The sequence below is a fragment of the Euprymna scolopes genome, chromosome 6 (genome assembly GCF_053919585.1).
Source record: "Euprymna scolopes isolate OS-2025 chromosome 6, ASM5391958v1, whole genome shotgun sequence".
Taxonomy (NCBI): Eukaryota; Metazoa; Mollusca; class Cephalopoda; order Sepiida; family Sepiolidae; genus Euprymna; species Euprymna scolopes.
In genome coordinates this window covers 115,544,871-115,567,145 of record NC_136487.1, presented here as the reverse complement: position 1 = coordinate 115,567,145, position 22,275 = coordinate 115,544,871, and the positions used below count along the sequence as shown (strand labels likewise).

Here is a 22,275-nt window from a genome sequence, read left to right as displayed (position 1 = left end):
AGTCATCTTGCAAGTAATAGCGCCCCTTTTTTTCTTTTATACATCGGTAAAAGACGGAACTTGATTCGGGGGTTTCCGTTCGAAGTAAGAACTGATTACGCCACAACTATAGTGCCAGGATACCTATTCCTAAAAAGCACGCTCTTGTGTATATTCTTGCTCTAATAGTGAAAGTGTATTTAAACAAGAAATCAACATTTTATTTACGAAAGTTGACATTTTTATACGCGTAAAAAAAACATGAAAACATTTACTTCGTTGTTAATGATTTGTTGTTAATGATTCGTTGTTAATGATTCGTTGTTATGATTCGTTGTTATGATTCGTTGTTATGATTCGTTGTTATGATTCGTTGTTAATTATTCGTTGTTAATGATTTGTTAATGATTCGTTGTTATGATTCGTTGTTATGATTCGTTGTTAATGATTCGTTGTTAATGATTTGTTAATGATTCGTTGTTAATGATTCGTTGTTAATGATTCGTTGTTATGATTCGTTGTTATGATTCGTTGTTAATTATTCGTTGATAATTATTCGTTGTTAATGATTCGTTGTTAACGATTCGCTGTTAACGATTCGTTGTTAATGATTCGTTGTTAATTATTCGTTGTTAATGATTTGTTGTTAATGATTTGTTGTTAATGATTTGTTGTTAATGATTCGTTGCTAATGATTCGTTGCTAATGATTCGTTGTTAATGATTCGTTGTTAATGATTTGTTGTTAATGATTTGTTGTTAATGATTTGTTGTTAATGATTTGTTGTTAATGATTTGTTGTAAATGATTTGTTGTAAATGATTTGTTGTAAATGATTCGTTTCAACTGAAAATTACAAACGAACACCTTTTGAAAGAAATTTTAACGGTAAAATTTAAAACACCGATTTTCTGTGTGTGAATGTTTTTTTTTTATATCTTGTGAATAAAGTGAAAAGTTTTGCGTTTATTGTCAAAAAGTGGACGAACTTACTTGATGTTCAACAAGTTACGATTCAGTTATAAATTATCTTCCTTTGCGAACATACATTATATCATATAAACAAATTAGTGAGCACCTCCAATCCACCCCCCTTCAATAACAAATCACTAGGAGCAGGTTCTTCCTGGTTTTCTCAAATTTCCCGGGCAGTGCCCGTTAAAAATTAAAAAAAGAATACTTTCAGTGAAATTTTTTTGGTGTATTATGCTTCCTGTGCATAAGACTTCGTAGTCTTATATGTAAAGGCTTAAGAAAAGCATTTTGAATTATACTTATGCCATATTGTTCGTTCAGTATTAATTATTTTCTTTAATTGGGTTTTATAAATTATTTTGTTGGGAAAAATCTGAGTTTTATTTGGTAACAGTATTTATGCCCCACCCTGTATAAACGACTGAAACTAGCGACGACACGTGTGTAAGAGAGGGGGTGTAAAGAAGAAAGGGTGGGGGCTAATCAAATTGCAGATATGTTTCTGCACCTAAGACCGTAGCTTATTTCCAAGAACTGCAAGCTTGTGGAATTCTCTTCCAGCTGACTTTTTACCTATAGCTTTGGTCTTTTCAAGACCAATAAGCATCTTCTGTCTTTGCGATAAGCATCTTTCACTAGCGAGACCTGTGAAAATTCCAAAGCGGCATCTTTCATATGTAATATATTGCTGCTGGGCATTCCGTAGACGTTCAGTGTAAATGGAGACCCCGCGATATTATTGTAGCCCTTTTGTTAAAACTGTAAAAGTATTTATCTAAGTAATCTGGTTAATGTAGTGTTAGAATATATCTGGTTATTACGGTTTATTTCCATTCATAGGAGTCTGTGACACGTATCCATTGTATGGACGCCCGGTGCGAACGGAAACTCCACGATGTCGTTATACCATTTTTAGACAGAACAGATATTATCCTTCAATCCTAGACAGAAGACCGAGAAGGTATATCTATGACCCAAAAGCGAGATCATATTTTTATTTTATTTTTTTACATTGCGTTTTCGGTGATCGGGAGCCCCTATTTATTAAAAAGAAAGATAGGTGATAACGAACTACAAACATTAAATTATCGTATCTATATACTAATGTTCGTAGTATGTTATCACCTTCTATTCTCCTGTTTTAATAAATGAAATCTCCCGACCGAATAATTTATAACCTGGAAACCGTGACACACGTACTACACACATTAAAGGTACTACGGTATTAATATTTAGATTCGTGCTAGCTCCTTATTTCAAGTGGCTTCATGCCTTGTTTAGAGCGATTTAAAAATATAATAAAGTGATATTTCAGATTCGCAGTGAATATGATTACACATTAACTAAGAAAAGAACCACAACATTTCAGTTTCTTCTTAAGATCTTTTGAGCTTATTCGTATTATTTGGACTCATCGGACTACTGTTCTCATCTTGAGTGTGATTTTCACAACGTTTCGGTCGATGTAACCGCAAGGACCCGTGGCGCAGTGGTTAGAGTACTTTGGAAAAATCAATTGTAAAAAGTGCTATTCTCCCGAAGGTTGAAGGTTCAATCTTCAGTGTGGGCGATCCAAAAATACAATTGCAAATTACTTAGGACCTCTATCGAGTCATGGGTGACGGAACAAGAGCATGCTACCCCCTGAAATAAATAAAGGGTTCCGCTTGAAATTCTGTCCAAATTTCCAAATTCGACAGAAAAATTCCCAAGTTCGACAAGATACACCTGAAGAAGGTCGGAGGTTACATAGACCGAAACGTTGTGAAAAATCAAATTCAAGAAGAGAACAGAGTCCGATGAATCCAAATAATGCAAATAACCAATCCGCATCTCAAAAATTCAGAAACCTCTTCAGCTTAAGTTTTAAATTTTAGATATTTAAAAAAATAATTATTATTTAATTTGATCAAAATGTGAACAAGGATTTCTAGACATGAGGTTTAGCATCATTATATTTTTATGTTAATCTTTGTAAGTGTATGTAAAGACGATTCAAAATTTGTGTGAAATTAATCGTACCCGTCCTGGGACGAATAGTCTTATATGTATTCATATTTTACTCCACTATAAAGTTTCCAAAATCGAGGAACCTATTTCTGGAGTTAAGACTTGATCTCACCCTACCCTCACCCTCTCTATCACTATTCAACATTTCTCCTTTGTTCATATCTATAAGTAGATAACAATACTGAAAAAGCGCCTCCATCCCAGGCGAAACCTGGCCCAGTTAAAACCTCAAAGAATGAGTAAATACATATTCTTTCAAATATTATTCATCCAGGTACACGCCGATTAAGAATATACCAAAGTTGTTTTGTAGATTTTTTTTAACTGGACATACAGACAGGCATAACTTTCCTTTATATAATAGACCAGCATAGATACCCAAAGTTGTCCGGGATTGAATGGGGACTAACGAATTTTTCACACTTCCAATATTTTTATTGTCATCAAAATCGGTGAAATCGTCCACTTTTTAATCAAATCGACTTATTACCTGTTCTACTCAGGGACCCACCGCGGTGCATCGCGAGGAAGCTCCACATGCCTCACCACAGTGACTTAGTCCACAATATATTGAAGTCTACATTGCACTGTAGAGAACCTACTGTTAATTTTATAAGATTGTTTTTTATATAATTGCTTGAATGAAAGTTTAAAATGCAAAAGTTATTTATTATGGTGTAATTGTGCTCGAAACAGAAACATTGATTTCAAACGCGCCCCTGTCTTATAAGAGAACCTACTATTGATTTTATACATTACGCCCTTCTGCTTTTGCGGTAATAAAAACTTCACAAATGCACTTTTGATATTAAGCTGTGTAAGAGTGTTAACTCTGGTCCTAATCTGACTGTTCTTGAATCAATTTTTTTCGATTATCAATTGTGATACTTACGAGAGGCGTGCAATAAGTAATGCCCCTGATCCACTTCCCATAGCAATGAAACGGCACAGTTATTAGTCTTTCTCTACATAGAAACCACCAAGAGTTATACATTTCTCCCATCGTTTGATGCAGCTCTGGAGACCGTTTTTGTAGAACACCCCAGGTTGGTCCTCACACCACGACGTGACTTCAAAAATCAAGGCTGCATCATCTGGGAAACGCTTTCCTGTCAAAAACAACTTCATGGTTGAGAAGAGGTGAAAGTCAGAGGGTGCAAGGTCAACAGAGTAGGGAGGATGGGGAAGGATTTCATAATCACATGCCCGTGCTTCTGATCTGGCGACATATGAGTTGTGGACCGGAGCGTTGTCCAGCAGGAGGAGAGTACCTTTGCTGATCTTGCCCCGCCTCCTGATTTTGATAGCTTCCCTTAATTTCCTCAAAAGTGAAGCATAATAGGCTCCTGTAATTGTAGTACCCTTTGCCAGGAAATCTGTCATCGATACTCCGTTCTGGTCCCAGAAGACTGTGAGCATGACCTTGCCAGCAGAGGGCTGCATCCTTGCCTTCTTTGGAGGTGGTGGGTCCAAGTGCTTCCACTGCATTGACTGGGCTATGGTCTCTGGATCATAGTGATGGACCCAGGTTTCATCCTGTGTAATCAGTATTTTGAAAAACTTTATTTTTCGTATTTAAAAATTACGTAAGTGGATCAAGTATTTTTTAACAACACCAAAAGGATCCAATTTTTTAGAAAAGCGAAAACGCTGTCTTCATCTGATATGTTTAATAAACACGGGGAGCCAACTCTATTCAACTACAGATATCAAAATCAGCGTATATATATATATATATATATATATATATATATATATATATATATTGTGTGTGTGATCCTACAAAAATTGGCGAGTAAAAGTGGCATTCAGATCTATTAAGTATATAGCGTATTTGAGAAATCCTAAACTTAAAAAAAATATTAAATTGTAGGAGTGAAATAGCAAACAACTGTATGCACGGAATAAAGTTTGTTAGGATAATTATATATATATATATATATATATATATATATATATATATATATATATATATGAACTTGAGTTTTTTTTCTCTCTCTCTCTCTCTCTCTCTCTGATATTGATATTAAAAGCCTATTAAAACGAAACTTATCATATGCGAGCGATTACATGCATGTTAATTTAATTTGCATATTCCTTAAAAAACAAGTATTAATTACTTATTCATTTTTTATGGTTTCTTGATTGGTTAAATATCACTATTACGCTGACCTATTTATTTCCTCATTCTCTATTTGCCGTTGTGACATTCCTCACGTGATCACCTTCCCGAGCGTCCTTGACGCCTCGCTCATGATCGCGAACGTTATCCATTTCTCGTTCTCGCTTTTTTTTTATAGTTCTTTTTCTTCCTCCCGGTTACATCACCTCGCATCGGCTCTATATTACAGTTCCACGCTTTAAGTGGACTTGATTCTTGTCCGTGGGCAGTGACGAGTACTAACCTAGCTATTTGCCATTCGATTTTTTTTATGACACTGGAAAAAGGCAAAACTATCATCAAACAAACGATACAAGACGAATATAAATTCACACAGCTTGACTTCATTGTCATGTGAAACGTGATCGGTTTTAAGTGCCCCCAGAAAAGATGTAGGTGCATATTAGACACAAGCCACTTGTTAACGAATGCCTGTTACGGACGAAATCCGTCCGTTCAAAAGGCGGAGCTCACCGGAAAACTTAACACAAACGCCACCCTTTCCTTTCTCTGTAGCCATTGGGCAACTTGCTCTCCCCCATATTATTCAACATTCTTCCTCGCTCATAAAGTATTTGCTTGCATGCTTATTTTATTCTCTACTAGCGGTGGGTACCCGGGTTTTTAGATGCGTGTGTGGTTGGGGGGGGGGGGGTAAAATGAAAACAAAGCGAAGTAATAACCCTGTTTAAATATTATAAAAACAAACAATGTTAAAACTATCAAGAAAAAATCCTGAAAAAACAAAAAAACAAAAGCAATAAAAAAAAAAAAATGAACGTGATGCAATACGAACGGTCCGGCGGTGGTCGGGTGTTTGAAAAAACCCCCAAAAAGCTTGATGAGAGGTGGCGGTGGCGGCTCGAACTCGAATCATTTAGGCGAAAGCGCAAAAAAAAAAAAAAAGAAAAACGAAAAAAAGTGAATTAGGTCAAATATCAAATCCGCAGTGAACGAATTCTAAACGATTTTTTTTTATTGATTCGAATTCTAAATGAATGTATTTGTTTTAATTGTAATGTAAGTGTAATGCAAGTGAATTCACGATATCGTTGCGTTGTAATAATAAACAGTAAAGAATTAATTCTTTGTGTAAAAATAAATGTTTAGTTGCAAGCAATAATAAATAAAGGTATAGTTATATTTCAAGTCGTTAACACCGGAAGTAAGAACTGGTTAGTCCCGCAGGTTGCGTCTTACACTAACGAAAAAAAAAAAGCAAAATGAAAATAATAATAATAATAATAATAATAATCATAATAATAATAATAATCGCGTTTTCTTTTTATATTATTTATTTTGTTATTTTATTTAGGGTAAAAATAGAAAGCATAAATCAGGGAAACAAGATAAAAGCAAAAACCAAAAACCGGCATAAACAACCTTGTACGATTCCAAACCGGTGTTTCCTCGTATTGTTCCTTGTGAACGCATCCGATGCGGTGTAAATGGGGAGCGGGAAAAGGAGGAATCTAATAGAGTAAAGATGTTGCAACTTCATTGAATCTAACCGATTTTGGCAGTGAACTGTCACCGAAAAAAAATGTAGGAATGGTCGGTTATTGAGGAAGTGTAAGGGTAATAGGCCTATAGCACACTTCAGATCCTGTGCTGCAGTTTGTGCACATTATATTTGCATGTAATGTCTTGATTTTTCATCCTATTAAGGTCGAACTGACACGGGAAAAATGAGTTCATTTTATATATATATATATATATATATATATATATATATATAAAATGAACTCATTTTTTTCTATTCTATCTATCTTCTTTCTATCTATATAAATAAAATGAACTCATTTCACTCTCTCTCTCTCTCTCTCTCTATATATATATATATATATATATATATATATATATATATATATATATATATGAGAGAGAGAAAAATGAGTTCATTTTATTTATATAGATAGAAGAATAGATAGATAGAAAAAAATGAGTTCATTTTATTTAAATAGATAGATAGAAGAGAAAAAGTAAGTACATAATAATACTGAAAACTGCCCCCCCTGGCGCAACCTGGTTCAGTTGAAACTCAAAGACTGAATAAATATTTTTTAATCTTTACATATTATTCATCCACGTTAACGCCGATCGAGATTATGCCAACTGGTGTTTTTTTTTTTGTTTTTTTTTTTAGTTTGTTTTATTTTAAACTGGACATGTGTACACACAAACAAGCAAATACATTTCCTTTGTATAATAGATTGCTATTTATTAAGATTAAGCCTTCTCTCTTTTGCTCATAAAATACGTGATTATTCCTTCCTTTATTTTTTATTATTATTAGTTATGAACATTAGGCATCATCTAGTTGAATATGGGCCGCTCGTCTCTAACAGAACTCGATACTTGTCTGTCGACGGCTATGGTGACGTGTCCAGTCCAACATCTTTAATTCAATTTTTTTTATTTTTGGTCGATCACGTGGTAAAAAGAAAAACTGCCCCAAAACAAACGACGAAACAACGCAAATTAATTCACATGGTTTTTCTTTTCCTGTCAATGTTATGCCAACTGTGGTTGCTTTCAAGTACTCAGTGTGTGTGTGTGTGTGTGTGTGTGTGTGTGTGTGTGTGTGTGTGTGTGTAACGGGGGTGGGATCGTCCGCCCGCGGCTTAGACACCAGTCGCTGTTTAACAGAAGCCCGACGCGGACGAAATCTAATCGGAAAACAGAAGTCACCTAACTCGTAACATCATTCTTTCCTTTCAAAATGACCGGCGAGTAACTTATCATTAAATCTTAACAATAATAATAATTACAATAGTAATAAATAAATAAATAATGCCACTTATTATCATGGCTGACGGAAATAAGAACATTTTTTTTTATTGCCCTAGAATGTATTCGATTTGTCCGTTTTTTTTTTTCTTACAATTTTCTTATGTTATTTTAACTGGGGATGGGACACTATCCGATACCATACATTCCAACTGAGAGATCTTTTTATGATTCTAACCGTAACATTTAGTAAAATTGTTTGTATCTGTCTTGCACTTGGTCCACCGAGTATATTTGCAAAATAGTTTTTAAAATTCTTTTTCATGAGTTTGGTTACTCCTATAATTACTGGAATGATAGAGATCTTCCTAAAATTCCGGTTTCTTTTCATGTTGTAATAAGATGTTGGTATTTTATCTTCTCTCTCAGCTCTGTTTAACATAAAATCATCGAAGACTCTAACTTCTAAGCTGGCTTCTTTCTCCTTCTTGTCCAATATCGCTATGTTAAGTTTAATAGTTCCGGAGCTGTAGGAATTGCATCGTCATAGTTGATGGTGTAGAATATAGTAGGGAGTCATTAGTAAATAGAATAACGGATCTCACGTTAGAAATTATGTGACAATACAGCATAAATGTTTTAAGTACAAGGCAAATATATGGACAAAGGAGAGTTATTCTCTATTGTAGGAAATTTAGTGACGGCTTTGTTTTCTGCGGGCGGCAGGTTTGTCCATGGCGGCTTTCTTAGCAACTTCAAATTTGAGACTCATTTTAAATCGCTATCACAAGAATTCACAATATTCAATATAAAGATTTCCAAGTTAAAAAAAATGTGCACATGTTTAGGGAGGTTCCATTCCAATAATTAACTTGAGATACTTCATAGTCAATAGCTCTTACTTTTTTTTTTTTTTTACACAACGAAGTTCTAAGAGCCTGTTTATCATGCCTTTTCTTTAGGCTATTAATGTGCATGGGTATTTTTCTTTTATGGGTATCTCTATTTCGCTTTACAGGGTAATTTCTCTCGTATCTGGCCTGTAGTCATTTCATCAGCCTCTTGTTCTGCAAGAAGGCCAGTAAGAATTTCCTCCATTTTGAAATGTTTTTTAGTAGCTATTTATCAAAAGAATTCTGAGATATCCTCGCTGTGAATTCTTTAATATTCTTGAAAACATTTTCCATTACGAGTTTGTGAGTAACAGGATGCATTGATATTTCTTACAATATTTTCTCGAAGTCCTTCACATTAAAATTGTTGAATCAAAGAAGAAGCATTTAAATGGAAAATAAATGTGAATTTGGTAAAGATTTGGTTAGTTCTCTCCAACCAGTTAAAACGAGGAATCTAAAAAAAAAAAAAAAACAACAACAAAAAACAAGGCCGATAATCATTAGTCGCGTGCTCTCGTGTAATGAATGAATGCGTGAATGTAGGATTGACATGAATTTCTTAAAGATAAACTAAAATGACCGAAAAATGGGCTGAAATGACTTAAATAAATAAAAAGTAAATGACTTAGAATGACTTTAATGAACTTAAGGATGAATTGAATGACCTTAAGAATGACTTGAATGCTTAAAAAATAACTAATCCTTCAAAAACAACTTGAATAATCTGGAGAATGACTTGAATGGCTTTAAGACTAACTGGTTGTAAAGTGGGTGATCATTTTACATTAAATTAATACAGAAAAGTGATCCCCCCACTTTATATCACAATAAGTACAGCATGTAGTAAGAACAGGTACTACACTTTGATCTTGGCCAAAAGGCCAAGAAAAGAGTATTTATTTGCTCCCCCACCTAGCAAATTAGGCACAAGGCCGATTTTTAATGTGAGGAGTGAAGGGGAAATGGGGACCAACTCCCCGGGGAGTAGGGGAGCTGGATGGTGACAATTGGTATGAAGGGTTGCCCCTACATTGACCAAGGTCTTATATGTGGGGTTTCCTCCCACATATGGTCCCCGCCTGCAGCATCTGCCGGAACAGATGGTATTTATTTGCTCCCCCACCGAGCAAATTAGGCACAAGGCCAATTTTTAATGTGAGGAGTGAAGGGAGGGGGAAGGGAAAAAGGGGACCAGCTCCCGAGAGGTGGGAAATGGGAGCTGGTTAAAGGTCAGGTATGTGGGGTTGCCCCCACATCTGGTCCTTGCTAGTCATAGCTAGCAGCATCTGCCGGAACAGATGGTATTTATTTGCTCCCCCACTGAGCAAATTAGGCACAAGGCCGTTTTTAATGTGAGGTAAAAACCAGCTCCCCTTAAAGTAGGCAAAAAGGGGGCACTCTGGTTACCAAAAATAATAATTGTCCCATCCCAGTATAGAGGGTTTCCCCTCCATTGACTGGTACAAATTATCTTAAGTGCAGTATCTGCCGGAACAGATACTACACCTTGATTCTGGCCAAAAGGCCAAGAAAAGCTTAAAAAGCTAAGAACAGCATCTATTAAGAACAGACCTTTGATCTTAACCAAAAAAGGCCAAGCACAAAAGTGTTATGGAGAAACCGACAGACCGACCGACTTATAGAGTCGCTGGCACGCGACGAAAAACCGTTCACAATTGGGGCAAGTTACACAATGTTATCGTTTTTAAAACCTTTTGTATTTGTTAAAACGCTTTTTTTTTAATTATAAAAAATACTTATGTAAATTAGAACATTTTCAACACTATCTCTACAAATCGACCATCGACCACGTACGGAGTACTGTTATATTTATGATGGCGAATCATTCCCCCATTTGAAGATTCTTGATAAATTGCAGAAATGTATCTGTAATTTGATTGGCTCATTCTTTCTTCACTGTAATCTCTCGCACACACAAACGTGATGTTGCTAGTCTCAACCTGTTTTTTTTATATATTTATACTGTTATGGCATTTGTTTTTCAGAATTGTCTAATTTATTTTCTGCTTCCTTTGTTGCAGCTCGTTTGACTTCTTGGTCTACTGGTCTCCATGAATTCGTTGTTTTGATACCTCATTGTAATTCATTCAATCATTCAAGAGGTACAGGCATTGACGACTTCGACTCTCCATTTATCTCTCTTCCTTGAGGCATTCATGAATTCATTGTTGCTCATTTTTGCTGTTGCTCAGGTGTTCAGACTGTCAACATATGTTTCTCGCTGTCGTCCTCTGCTTCGTCTACCCAAGATGTGTGCAAAAGAGTAGACTTTGATGGCATGGTCGCATTGAAAAAAATGGATGAGAATTCTTGGTTAGTAGATGTAGGACAGTTGTGGTAGCAGGGTCGATTGGCAGGAGGAAACGATGAAAGAAAGATGGATTCATTCATTCATTAAGGTGGTGCAGGCATTGACGACCATGGCTCCTCATCTATCTCTCTCTCTCTCTCTCTCAAGACATTCATGAATTCATTGTTGCTCATCGTTTTTGATATTGCTTAGGTGTTCAGACTGTCAACATATGTTTCTCGCTGTTGTCCTCTGCTTCTTCTACCCACATTCTGATTTAGATTCAGAACCCTATTCACACTGTTTCTTGAATAAAGAGTTTGATGTATTGCCATAGATTTCTTTGCAGTTGTACATACAGTAGGTTGCAGTTTCTTTCTGTCCGAGCAGTGACAATACTGGGCGATTGTCCCGACCATTGTATCCAGACGCATCTTTTACTCATTGTAACTCAGCTTCTTATTCCAGTAGCTTATTTTGAAGAATTGCAAGCTTGTGGATTACTCTCCCTGCTGACTCTTTTCCTCCAACCTATCGCTTTGACATCTCTTTGCGATCATCATTTGTTCTTATTAGTTCTTTACATGCAATGGTTTCACACCTTGTCTTAGATGGTTTTCTATAAAATATATAAGCAAATACATTTAATTACATTTTCACCTGGATTCCATCATTCCATGTAAATGTGGTATTGTAATTGATGATTGTAGTTAAGAGTAGGATTAACATTTTTTAATCATGGTGACAAAGGATGATCAACGACACTTTTCACACACTTTTGAATGGCCTTGTGCCTACTTTGTTCAGATGTTTATATGCATTTTAAAAATATTTTCTGCAAATAAATATTTTAAAGTGTAGCATCTGTTCTCTACAACATCAGCTCCGTTTTACGCCGAAAGTTTTCATGCAATTAACTCCCTTGAAAAATTCAACATACGGGCAGACAATACAAGCAGAAATACCACTTTTATTATAACTAGATGAACTGTAACATACGATTGCTCTGTGTTGCTTAGTAAATAATCACTCCATCAAATGACTAATTAAAAAACGGTTAAGTGGATCAATGTAGTGGACACAGTGTATCTTGTAGCTCTTAATTTTCCTTAAAATATCCCCTCACCCGCATGCTAGTTCATATTCGGAGTAGGAATAAGTTTAAAATCCATATAATACTAGCCTGAGTGCCCGGCGTTCTGGGATGTTTTGGAGGTGTGTGTTGAGCAAAAAAAAAAAGTGGTAGCAGGCAGGCAGGCCCGAACCCGTGACGCGAAGGCGGAAAAGAAAGTAAAAGAAAATCTGATGACTTACCGCCAATTCATGGCGCGACCGGAAGTTCGGAACGTTAAAATTAGGCAAAGTCAATCCAACCGATACAATGAATTGCAAAAGCGGCTCGCAAAAAATCCACCCCTCATTGTAGAAAACTTCCCAATCGAAGGTGAAGGAATTAATATTTTTAGCCATTTTTTTCGATATTTGTTGTCCGAGAGGTCGTGCTTTAAAATAATACCGATCTCGTGAAAATCCGTCGCATCTGTCGAAAGTTTTAGGCAGACATACATACATATATACACTTAAACAGACAGGTGAGATTTATATTATAGACTAGCGTAGGTGCCCGGCGGTGCTCGGGTGTTTGGAGGTGTGTGTTGAGCAAAAAAAAAAAAAAAAAATAATAATAAAATAAATAATAATAAAATAATATGGTAGTAGACAGGTAAGCTCGAACCCATACCGCGAGGAAGGAAAAGAACGTGAAAAAAAAGACGTGACGTCTTTGCCGTTGCGTCCACCGCCAAACCGGAATTGGCAAGATTTAAATTAAGGCTAGTCAATCGAAAAGAGGGGATGACGTTCGAAAATATCGACGAAAAAAAAAAAGCGACCCAGTTGAGGGTGAATGAATTAATTTTTTTAGCCAATTTTTCGATATTTGTCGTCCGAAGGGTCGAGCTTTTTAAAAGCTTGTGGATTACTCTCCCTGCTGACTCTTTTCCTCCAACCTATCGCTTTGACATCTCTTGATACCAATCTCGTGAAAATCCGTCTCTTCTGTCGAAAGTTTTAGGCAGACATACATACATAAAATTTAACAAACAGGTGAGAGTTATATTATAGAAGAAAATGCTGAGACAATTTCATACTCGTACATACAATATTACCTTGCTCCTTGGTAAACAATTCCGATTTCACCCATTTTAAAAGTAATTCTTTAAAACTCAAATTATGTAACCTCGTTCGCTAAAACAGTTAACTTTTAAATAAAAACATTTCGGAGAGTGTCATTCGTTTTATTTATTGGAAACATGTTTAGCTGACAATTTACTCTTCCGGTAAAAAGAGATAATGTTTCATTTTCTTAAAAATAACTAAATTGTTACAATTCCAAACAAATAAGATACAATATATTCATTTTATTTATTTATTTATTTAAGTAAAATTTAGCTGGCGATGAAAATTATTTTTACGGAAGAAAGTCTAATTTCTTAATAGGATTGACCCTTCCGGACATTTATTATTTTACTACGCTTAAATATATTTTAATTCAGGCAGATTTTGTACTTATACAGTACCAATTTTATATTGAATATTATTTTGTACCTAATATGTAGATCTGATTTCAGAAAAAAAAATGATCTGGGTGTCGTCAGTTCGAATTGAAACCAAAACATTTAGCGCTCTAGCCACGTTCCATACCGATGTAGATATCAAGAGATAGATAAGAAAGATTTAATATTAAACGACTTAAATAAATGAACTGAATTTGGGCATGCGCAGAAAGTAATAGAAATATGTCGGCAAGTTGAAATGAACATTTTGCATTTCGACTTGCTGACTTCCGTACGCGTTATTCATCCACCCAAACAAAGATTTTACTCGTTATAAACTATCCTTGGTGTATGATTACTATTTCCTGTTAATTTCGGTGTTATGTGATCAGTAGTCTAAGAGTTTATCGGTTAAATCATTACACATAGAGACACAGGCATCTACCGTGTTACTTATATAAAAAAGAAATATTATTCAAAGCAGTGAATTATATAGATTAATGTAGAAAGTGTCCTGTAATTTCTACGGAGTTCCGATAATAATTATATGATTATTGTTGAGAACAGAAAGCAGATGAGTCCATCTAAATGCTTATTCTAACCAAAATACTAGAAGGGAGAGGGATACCCGGCTTTGCCAGGGTGTAAAATACGCTTTAATATATTTAAATTTGTCCAGATTTCATATACAAAAAAAAAAAAAAGAAAAAATTTTCTGAAAGAACGAAATTTTCGATCCTTTTTTTTTTTTCGGTCCCCTTCAGTTTAATAAAGTGTGTGTCTGTGTGTGTGTGTGTGATGGCAGTAGTAAGAGTAGAAAGAATATAGCCAGTGGCATAAAGAAATGTTTGCATGTGACTATAAACCTTCCGGATCTAGATGGCTCGTGCAGACATCTCATTGCATATATCACACTAGGCCCTTCGAACCTAGACAAATCTCACAGAAGTTGCACGTATTTCCTTTGTATAAATGTCAAGTGCAAATCCCACAATATTGTTTCTATGAATAAATTAAAAGTAAAATGATTTGTTTCAAAACCTAATTGGTGATACGCTCTCTCTCCCCCATATATATATATATAGAGGATTGTTGAATTTTCATGCGTTCCTGTGAGTACTTAAAAATATAAAAAAACATAAATTATTTATAGGGCCGAACTCTGGAATTCGGACGGTATTTCGAACGGAACTCTTTATTTATTTATTTTTTCACATAGGTAGAATGCTCTCGTATTGTCAGCGATGACTGAATAGAGGTCCTAAGTAATTGCAATTGTATTTTTCGATCGCTCACACTGAGAATTGCACCTCCAACCTTTAGGAGAATATCACTTTTAAAATTGTTTTTTCCAAGTACTGTAACAACTGTGCCGCGGATCAGTGGCGCAGTTGTTACATGGCTGACGGAACGAGAGGATTCTATTCCCTTAAATTAAAAGGGTTCCGTCCGAAATTCCGTCCATTTCAGAGTTCGACAGAAATATCCCGGAGTTCGACAAGATACACCTGAAGAAGGTCGGAGGTTACATCGACCGAAACGTTATGAAAATGGCATTCAAGATGAGAACAGTAGTTCGAAGATTTCAAATAATACGAATTCAAAGAATGACATTAGTTTTATTGATTTCAAGAATATTTAGTTGACAATTTTTTTTTTTCAGCAGACAGAATATTGTTTGAAAAGAATGAAATTATAATTTTGAATAAATAAATCTATAGGTGACTGATGTGTTGTATTTATGTAAAGAATGTTTATCTGACCATCGCAATCATTTTGATGAAAGAAATAGTCATACTTTTTTTTAACAGTACTGACCTTGACACATTTCTTTCGAAAGGAATATTATTAACAGTAATTTCTACAGATTTATGTAGAGAGGATTGTGGAATTTCCATGCGCTCCTGTGAGTACTTAAAATATGACAAACAAATCATTTAAAAAAAAAAAAATTTTTTTACACTGGCCCCTTTTTTACATACACACTTTTTGGTTCAATCATTGTCGCTTATCTTTACCTATCGATTGTTGGGAAATGACTTTGCATCGAATTTTTTCCCTTATTATTGTTTTCTTAATTTAAGGAGAGTAGAAATCTTACTTTCGACAGCTGCATAACTCTTGCTTTCATCATTTCCCTTTAGTTCTCACATTCCATGAACCTTTTTTTTCTGACAAAGGAATAGCTAATTTATTTTTATTTAATTATTTCGACAACTATCCTCATCTCCTAGTTGTTGTTTTTACGACGTTTCGGCCAATTATCCTCTGCCCTTCGTCAGGTTAACCGCGACGGGATAGGAATGTCGAGTCTTGCAATAATCTATACATTAATACGTTATTTTCTGTGTCATGCTTACATCCGGGTCGTTTAATTGTTATGTACTTCCATTTCTTGTGATAAATAAAATTTTTACCAAGAATTTTTCATAAGTTTTGGTTTCGATTTCGATTATAGCTGATGGCACTTAAGTTATCTATTTTTGTATAAATAATTTTATCAAGAATTCTACATAAGTTTTGGTTTTGGTTTCTGTTTCGATTATATCTGAAGGAACTCAAGTTATATATATTCCATAAGTTTTTATTTCGGTTTCGATTCAAGATAATGCACCCAAGTAATATGGATATATTTTTCACTTGTGAAATCGCAACTTTATATTATAGAAAATCGATAGAACATTAACTCTATAATAATATATACGAAATCTGCAAGCGGGCGTTCGTGCTAGCTTAGATAAATACTTTTGCAGTTTTAACAAAAAAAGTTACAATAATATCAAAGCATCTCCATTTACACTGAACATCTACAGAATGCCAACATCAATATATTACATATGAATGAGTCCCCGCTAGTTCTAAATTAATTCAATAAAAGAATAGCTGTTTTTTTTTTTTTTTTTTTTTTTTTTTTTTGCGTTAACACTAATCTATGAAATACTATTTATTTATCCTTACATTAAGTGGCTTCATGCCTTGTCTGGAGCTATTTCCATAAAAAAATAATATTGACCCTAATTGACATTAATTATTTCAAAATGAATATTATTCTACACAGATTGATACTGAAAGTATTATGGAACTTCCACGGAGCGTGTCTAAAGTCTATTTTACTGCTTTATCGTTATTCTTATAGTAGGTGCTCGACTGAGCTTCAATCTATGCCCCCTTTTACCTGCAAACATTTCGTAACAAATACTTGTCTAGCTACAACAACTTCCCTCACACTCTATGCTTAAAACTAAACGAAAATTTCCTTGATCAGAGTTTCTTTCGTAGAACTGTCCGTCTGCGGAACACGGTTCCTTAGGACTGCTTCCAAGCTGACTATAAGATGGTCGTTTTCAAGTCTAATGGAAATAAGTTCTTGTTGGCCCGTCCTCTTAGATATTTAAACTCTACGCTAGTTCCACCATTACTAATCGTCAGTGTTGTCTCACTGTATACAGAGCACCCATTAACCTTTCTCCTAGAGTGGCAACCGGGCTTTGATAAGCGATGACCCCCCCACCCAAGTATAAAAAAAATCCGGAGGTTAGACTCAAGATCAGGTGTACACTAAACAGACTCGTACCTCAACCAGACAACAACAGAGCCATTATCTGATCCATTCATTTAATATACGCGTTTTTGTAGACCGATTCTTCTAACTAGACTGTTTAGAAAGGCGTGTGATTCACTTCAGTGTATCGAAAACTCGGGGGTATGTGTTTGCCTCATTCATCAACCGTGTATTAGGCATTAGGTTTTGAAAGCTCATCGCAAAAACTGTTATTTCTTATGAGTTATAAGAGGAATCTAAAGTTTCTGAAAAAGAAAATAAAATAAAGAAAACGCCCAAACAATTTCATTGCCAACCTTCACGTATATTATATTTTGAAGACTAACTCGCTAAATACAATAGCAGTCTTTCTTCCTGCTAACCCACAAAAAGAAAGAAGGAAGCGATTTGAATATTTTAGATCACAATTTAGCACACTTGTGCCCAGCAAGACTTGGCGGTAGGTCAATGTTTAATTAATTAGTTCTACGGACAGTTCTACGAAAGAAACTCTGATCAAGGAAATATTCGTTTAGTTTTAAACATAGTGTGAGGAAAGTTGTTGTAACTAGACAAGTATTTGTTACGAAATGTTTACAGGTAAAAGGGGGCATAGATTGAAGCTCAGTCGAGCACCTACTATAAGAATAACGATAAAGCAGTAAAATAGACTTTAGACACGCTCCGTGGAAGTTCCATAATACTTTCAGTATCAATCTGTGTAAAATAATATTCATTTTGAAATAATTAATGTCAATTAGGGTCAATATTATTATTTTTTTTTTTATGGAAGGTCAATGTTTATTTTAATTATTTAATGTTATTTATTATTTTTATATCAATAATATCAGCAGGGACACCCGATGCTTTTTCGGGATTGAAATGAAGCACTTTGTCATTTTACGCTCACATTACCCTTTGTTCTTTATTTTACGTCTACTTTTTAGGGGATGAATTTGGTTGCTTTTACGGCATATCAACCTTTTTGCATGCTATTTAATGCGGCCATCTTGATTTAAAAAATTGTATGCTTCAAGTTGTTTGTATCTTTAAATATTTATTAATAGTGTTTAGTTTGGTTGTTTTGTAAAATAAAATTGTTTTTGGTTTTAGAAAACATGATTGAGTTTTGCAAAGTGAAAGGAAGAAATAATAACATTAATGTTTAGTGTGATTTTTAGGCCAGGAAGCCGATATCTTCGCATAGCCTGATCTGGTTGCGCTAGAATTCATGTAATATTTGTATTCTACTGAATTATATATATATATATATATATATATATATATATATATATATATATATATATATTTGCCACAAACCTCTGAACCTGCTTGAGGGGAGACTAAAACTTGTTGCTATGGTTTCAAATGATCTGAAATAACAGCAAGGGGAGACTTGATTCCAAATATTTCTCGTATGTTATATCTCCCATCTTTTGGAAATAGGTAAGATTATAAATATCTTCGGTATCAAAAATTCCTCATACACTGTAAAATTTACTTTATGTATAAAGGGGGGGAACCTATAATATGAAAATATTTGGAATCAAGTATCCCTCTTGATGTTATTTCAGATCATTTGAAACCATAGCAGCAAGTTTTAGTCTCCCCTACATCAAGGCCAGAGGTTTTGGGGAAATATCAGATATTTTGTAATTCATATGCAAAACTAGTAAAACAAATGACGATAATTGAAATATTGGTAAAATAAAGGTGCAGCATCTTTACACCAATAAAAATCCTGTAAAATTACCATTATAGTAGGTCTTCGAGGATGCTGAAGCGAAAGTAACAGTTTAAATCCCAGGAAACGAGTAGTTTCCAAGATATGAACAAATTTTAGTTTTTAAAAGTGAGGGGATCACTTTTCTATATTAATTTAACGTAAAATGAACACCCACTATATAACTCCTTTTTTAAGGGGGTACGTCTGTTATTTTTTTAGGGGTGGTGTGCAATTGGTAATTGTGGCCTGGTACCAACACAAAACCTACCCTAAACTTGTTTTCGATAGGTTTTCAGGTGTACTGAAAACGAATATCGCATTTAAAAATTTCCGCAAATAAGTATTTTCCAGGTATTAAGCAATGTAATTTTTTATGTTATAAGTGGTGGCCATTACTGTACGCACAAGCGCGCATATTTTTATTTAATATCCGGAAAAATACTTATTTGCGGAAAATTTAAATGCTATCATCGTTTTCAGCATTCCAAAAACCTATAGAACAGGTTTTTTAAGGTAGGTTTTGTGTTGATCTGCCAGACCTGCCTAAAAAAACCTCACTAAACACCGCCCTTAAAAAAAAAAAAAAGACACCCCAAAAAAGGTGGCCATAAAGTGGCTGCTTCTTTTACGTAAAATTAATATAGAAAAGCGATCCTCCACTTTTTGGAACAATAATGTGCGACCTTAAGGGCAAATTTCAAATAGCTCACTGCACAATTCAGGTCATTAAGTTTCCAACGAGCCTTCATTTGTAAAATTATCAATAGTCGCTGAAATTTCGAAGTCATAAAAATTGCCAAAAATGGTGGTATATATATATATATATATATATATATATATATGTGTGTGTGTGTATATATAATCGTTGTCAAATTGAATAATGAAATGCTCATATCTTTGGTTCTATGGAACGAAACTACATAAACCTTTGCAGGCTTTTTGAAGATTATAATACTATTTTATGGTTAAAATTGTATGACAATTGGTAAAAAAGAGCCTATATTTTCAAACCAATAAAATATGCTCAAATTTGCCTACAGTTATATAGTGTCTTGTAAGGCAGCTTTGGTTTTGCTGCTTCAATTATCTCCCCTACATTTGTCGGTTTTGCTGTTTCGTTTGTCTCCCCTGTGGCTATGCCAGGCCACTAATATATTCTCTATGTAATAAACTCGTGTATGTCTATATATCTATAAAAGTGAGAATGTAGGCGCGTGTGAGGACACTTCTCAACTAAATTAATTTTTGTTCTACAAACTTGAAATTTAGTATATCGTGTACTCAGACATGGACAACTTTTAATTGGTTTTCATCCGAAAAAAGGGCTTCTAAGACGTCAAAATTGAAAAAGTGGGAATCACTGCATTTTTATCTATTTGCCAAATTTTTCACGAGGATTGAAAACACTTTTAAAAGATCAGTGCAAGACGGCCTAATGGTTATCGTACTTGACTAACTATCAGGTTTCGATCTCAGCTCGAGTATTTCTTTTTTATTTACAAGAAGTGAACTATTCAGAAAAAAAAAACATAATAATGTATACGTCTCATTTTCTTTCCGTTTTTTACTTCATTTTATAAAAGGAATTTAACGTTACGTTTAATATCGGGCAACGCCGGGTACACCTTCTAGTTTGTCTATAAATCTGTCCCGTCAAACATAAGTTTATGAGTAAAAAAGGGGAAGATAGAACGTAAATAGCAGCCAGGCATCTCTCGACGACCGAAATGAATTCGAAAAGAAATTCTACACTCGAAATAAAAAGTAAATGATTATTGTTTCTTTTAATTTACGTTATTAGAACAGATATTTTATACATGAAGAATTAAATTTGACAATAATTTGAAAGTATGCCCCCTCTACCACCATAATAATTCTATTATTTCAATGCAATTGCGGTTTGCACTACGTTGGAAGGACGTCGCAAAATTGAACAGCTATCCAACACGTTTCAGCAAAAACTGGCTATTCAAATGATATATTATCGAATGTTTGGGTTCGTCTATCTCTGAACATCTTATTAATAGTCGTTACTGCGCCTCTAATTTCAGTGTCGACTCATTTAGTAAGCCACACACGTCCTATCATTGTAATATTTTAAAACTCATTTACATTGCCTTTGAGATATTCTTAATGTTGTTTTTTTTTTATGTTACCTTTCCTTCGCAATCATCTTAATTCCATCATGTTTTGTCTCTAAATCGGAATCCTTATCTCAATTTGGCTGTGCTAAGCGAGATTCGAAACCGGTTAACTAGCCCTTTCAATCTTTTTTTTTTTTAATTCCATAAGTGTAATATATATATATATATATATATATATATATATATTATATATATATTATATATATATATATATATATATATATTATATATTATATATATATTATATATATATTATATATATATTATATATATATTATATATATATTATATATATATATATATATATATTATATATATATATATATATATTATATATATATTATATATATATTATATATATATTATATATATATTATATATATATATATATATATATATTATATATATATTATATATATATTATATATATATATATATATATATATTATATATATATATATTATATATATATATATATATATATTATATATATATTATATATATTATATATATTATATATATCTTCTATCTATATATCTATAAAAACAGAGATGTGTGTGCCACAGACGATTTCTGATTGGTTAATCCAATAATCACATCTCCTAAAAAACAATGGTTTCTACGCTCTTTCCTTTACCATAAAATGTTATGGCTTTATTTATTGTCCATCTTGGAAGAGTTTAATTTTTTAATAACTTGTTATTTACAAATTAAAAAAATACGAAACTCATATACGAAACTAAACTACACGAAATCAAATGCTCCTACAAACTTAGTAGTAGTACTAGCAAGCACACACGCACACACACACGTTCACTACCGTCACGTTGTTATGGCAACCAAACCCGCTGACTTACATAAACAGTAAACACACACAGTAAATGTGATTTTCTTCATTTTCTCATTTCACTCGTGGTCTTAAATTCATTTCGGGTTTGTATTACTGTACACATAGATTCGAATAAGTTGCCAAAAATCAAATATATAACAAATAAATGTTATCAAAAGCAAGATAAGTTACTTTTCTACCAAACTGGATATATTTTTCGTGTTTTTATTCAATTTAACATGTTTATTCAGCTCGAAAAGCATACAGTGTTTACCGATGTACTAGAAAATTCAAGATGGCGGCCGATTCTCTCTTTAACACGGTAAGTTTGGAAAAAGGTGTAATAAATAAAAAAACGGTTAAAATACTGTTAAAAACTCGCTCAATATATGTTACCGTGACATAGGTTGACATATATT

General features: G+C 33.9%; 1 protein-coding gene, 1 long non-coding RNA gene and 1 pseudogene across 4 annotated transcripts in view; 2 read left to right on the top strand and 1 right to left on the bottom strand.

Moving 5' to 3' along the window:
• The window catches only part of LOC145277899 (uncharacterized), a 246,078-nt gene that overhangs the window by 74,978 nt on the left and 148,825 nt on the right, over positions 1–22,275 (top strand). The gene's annotated exons all lie outside the window — the stretch shown is intronic.
• LOC145277898 (beta-1,3-galactosyltransferase 5-like) overlaps positions 1–22,275 on the top strand; it is a 63,118-nt gene that overhangs the window by 19,803 nt on the left and 21,040 nt on the right. The gene's annotated exons all lie outside the window — the stretch shown is intronic.
• LOC145278453 (U2 spliceosomal RNA) lies at positions 9,517–9,643 on the bottom strand (annotated as a pseudogene).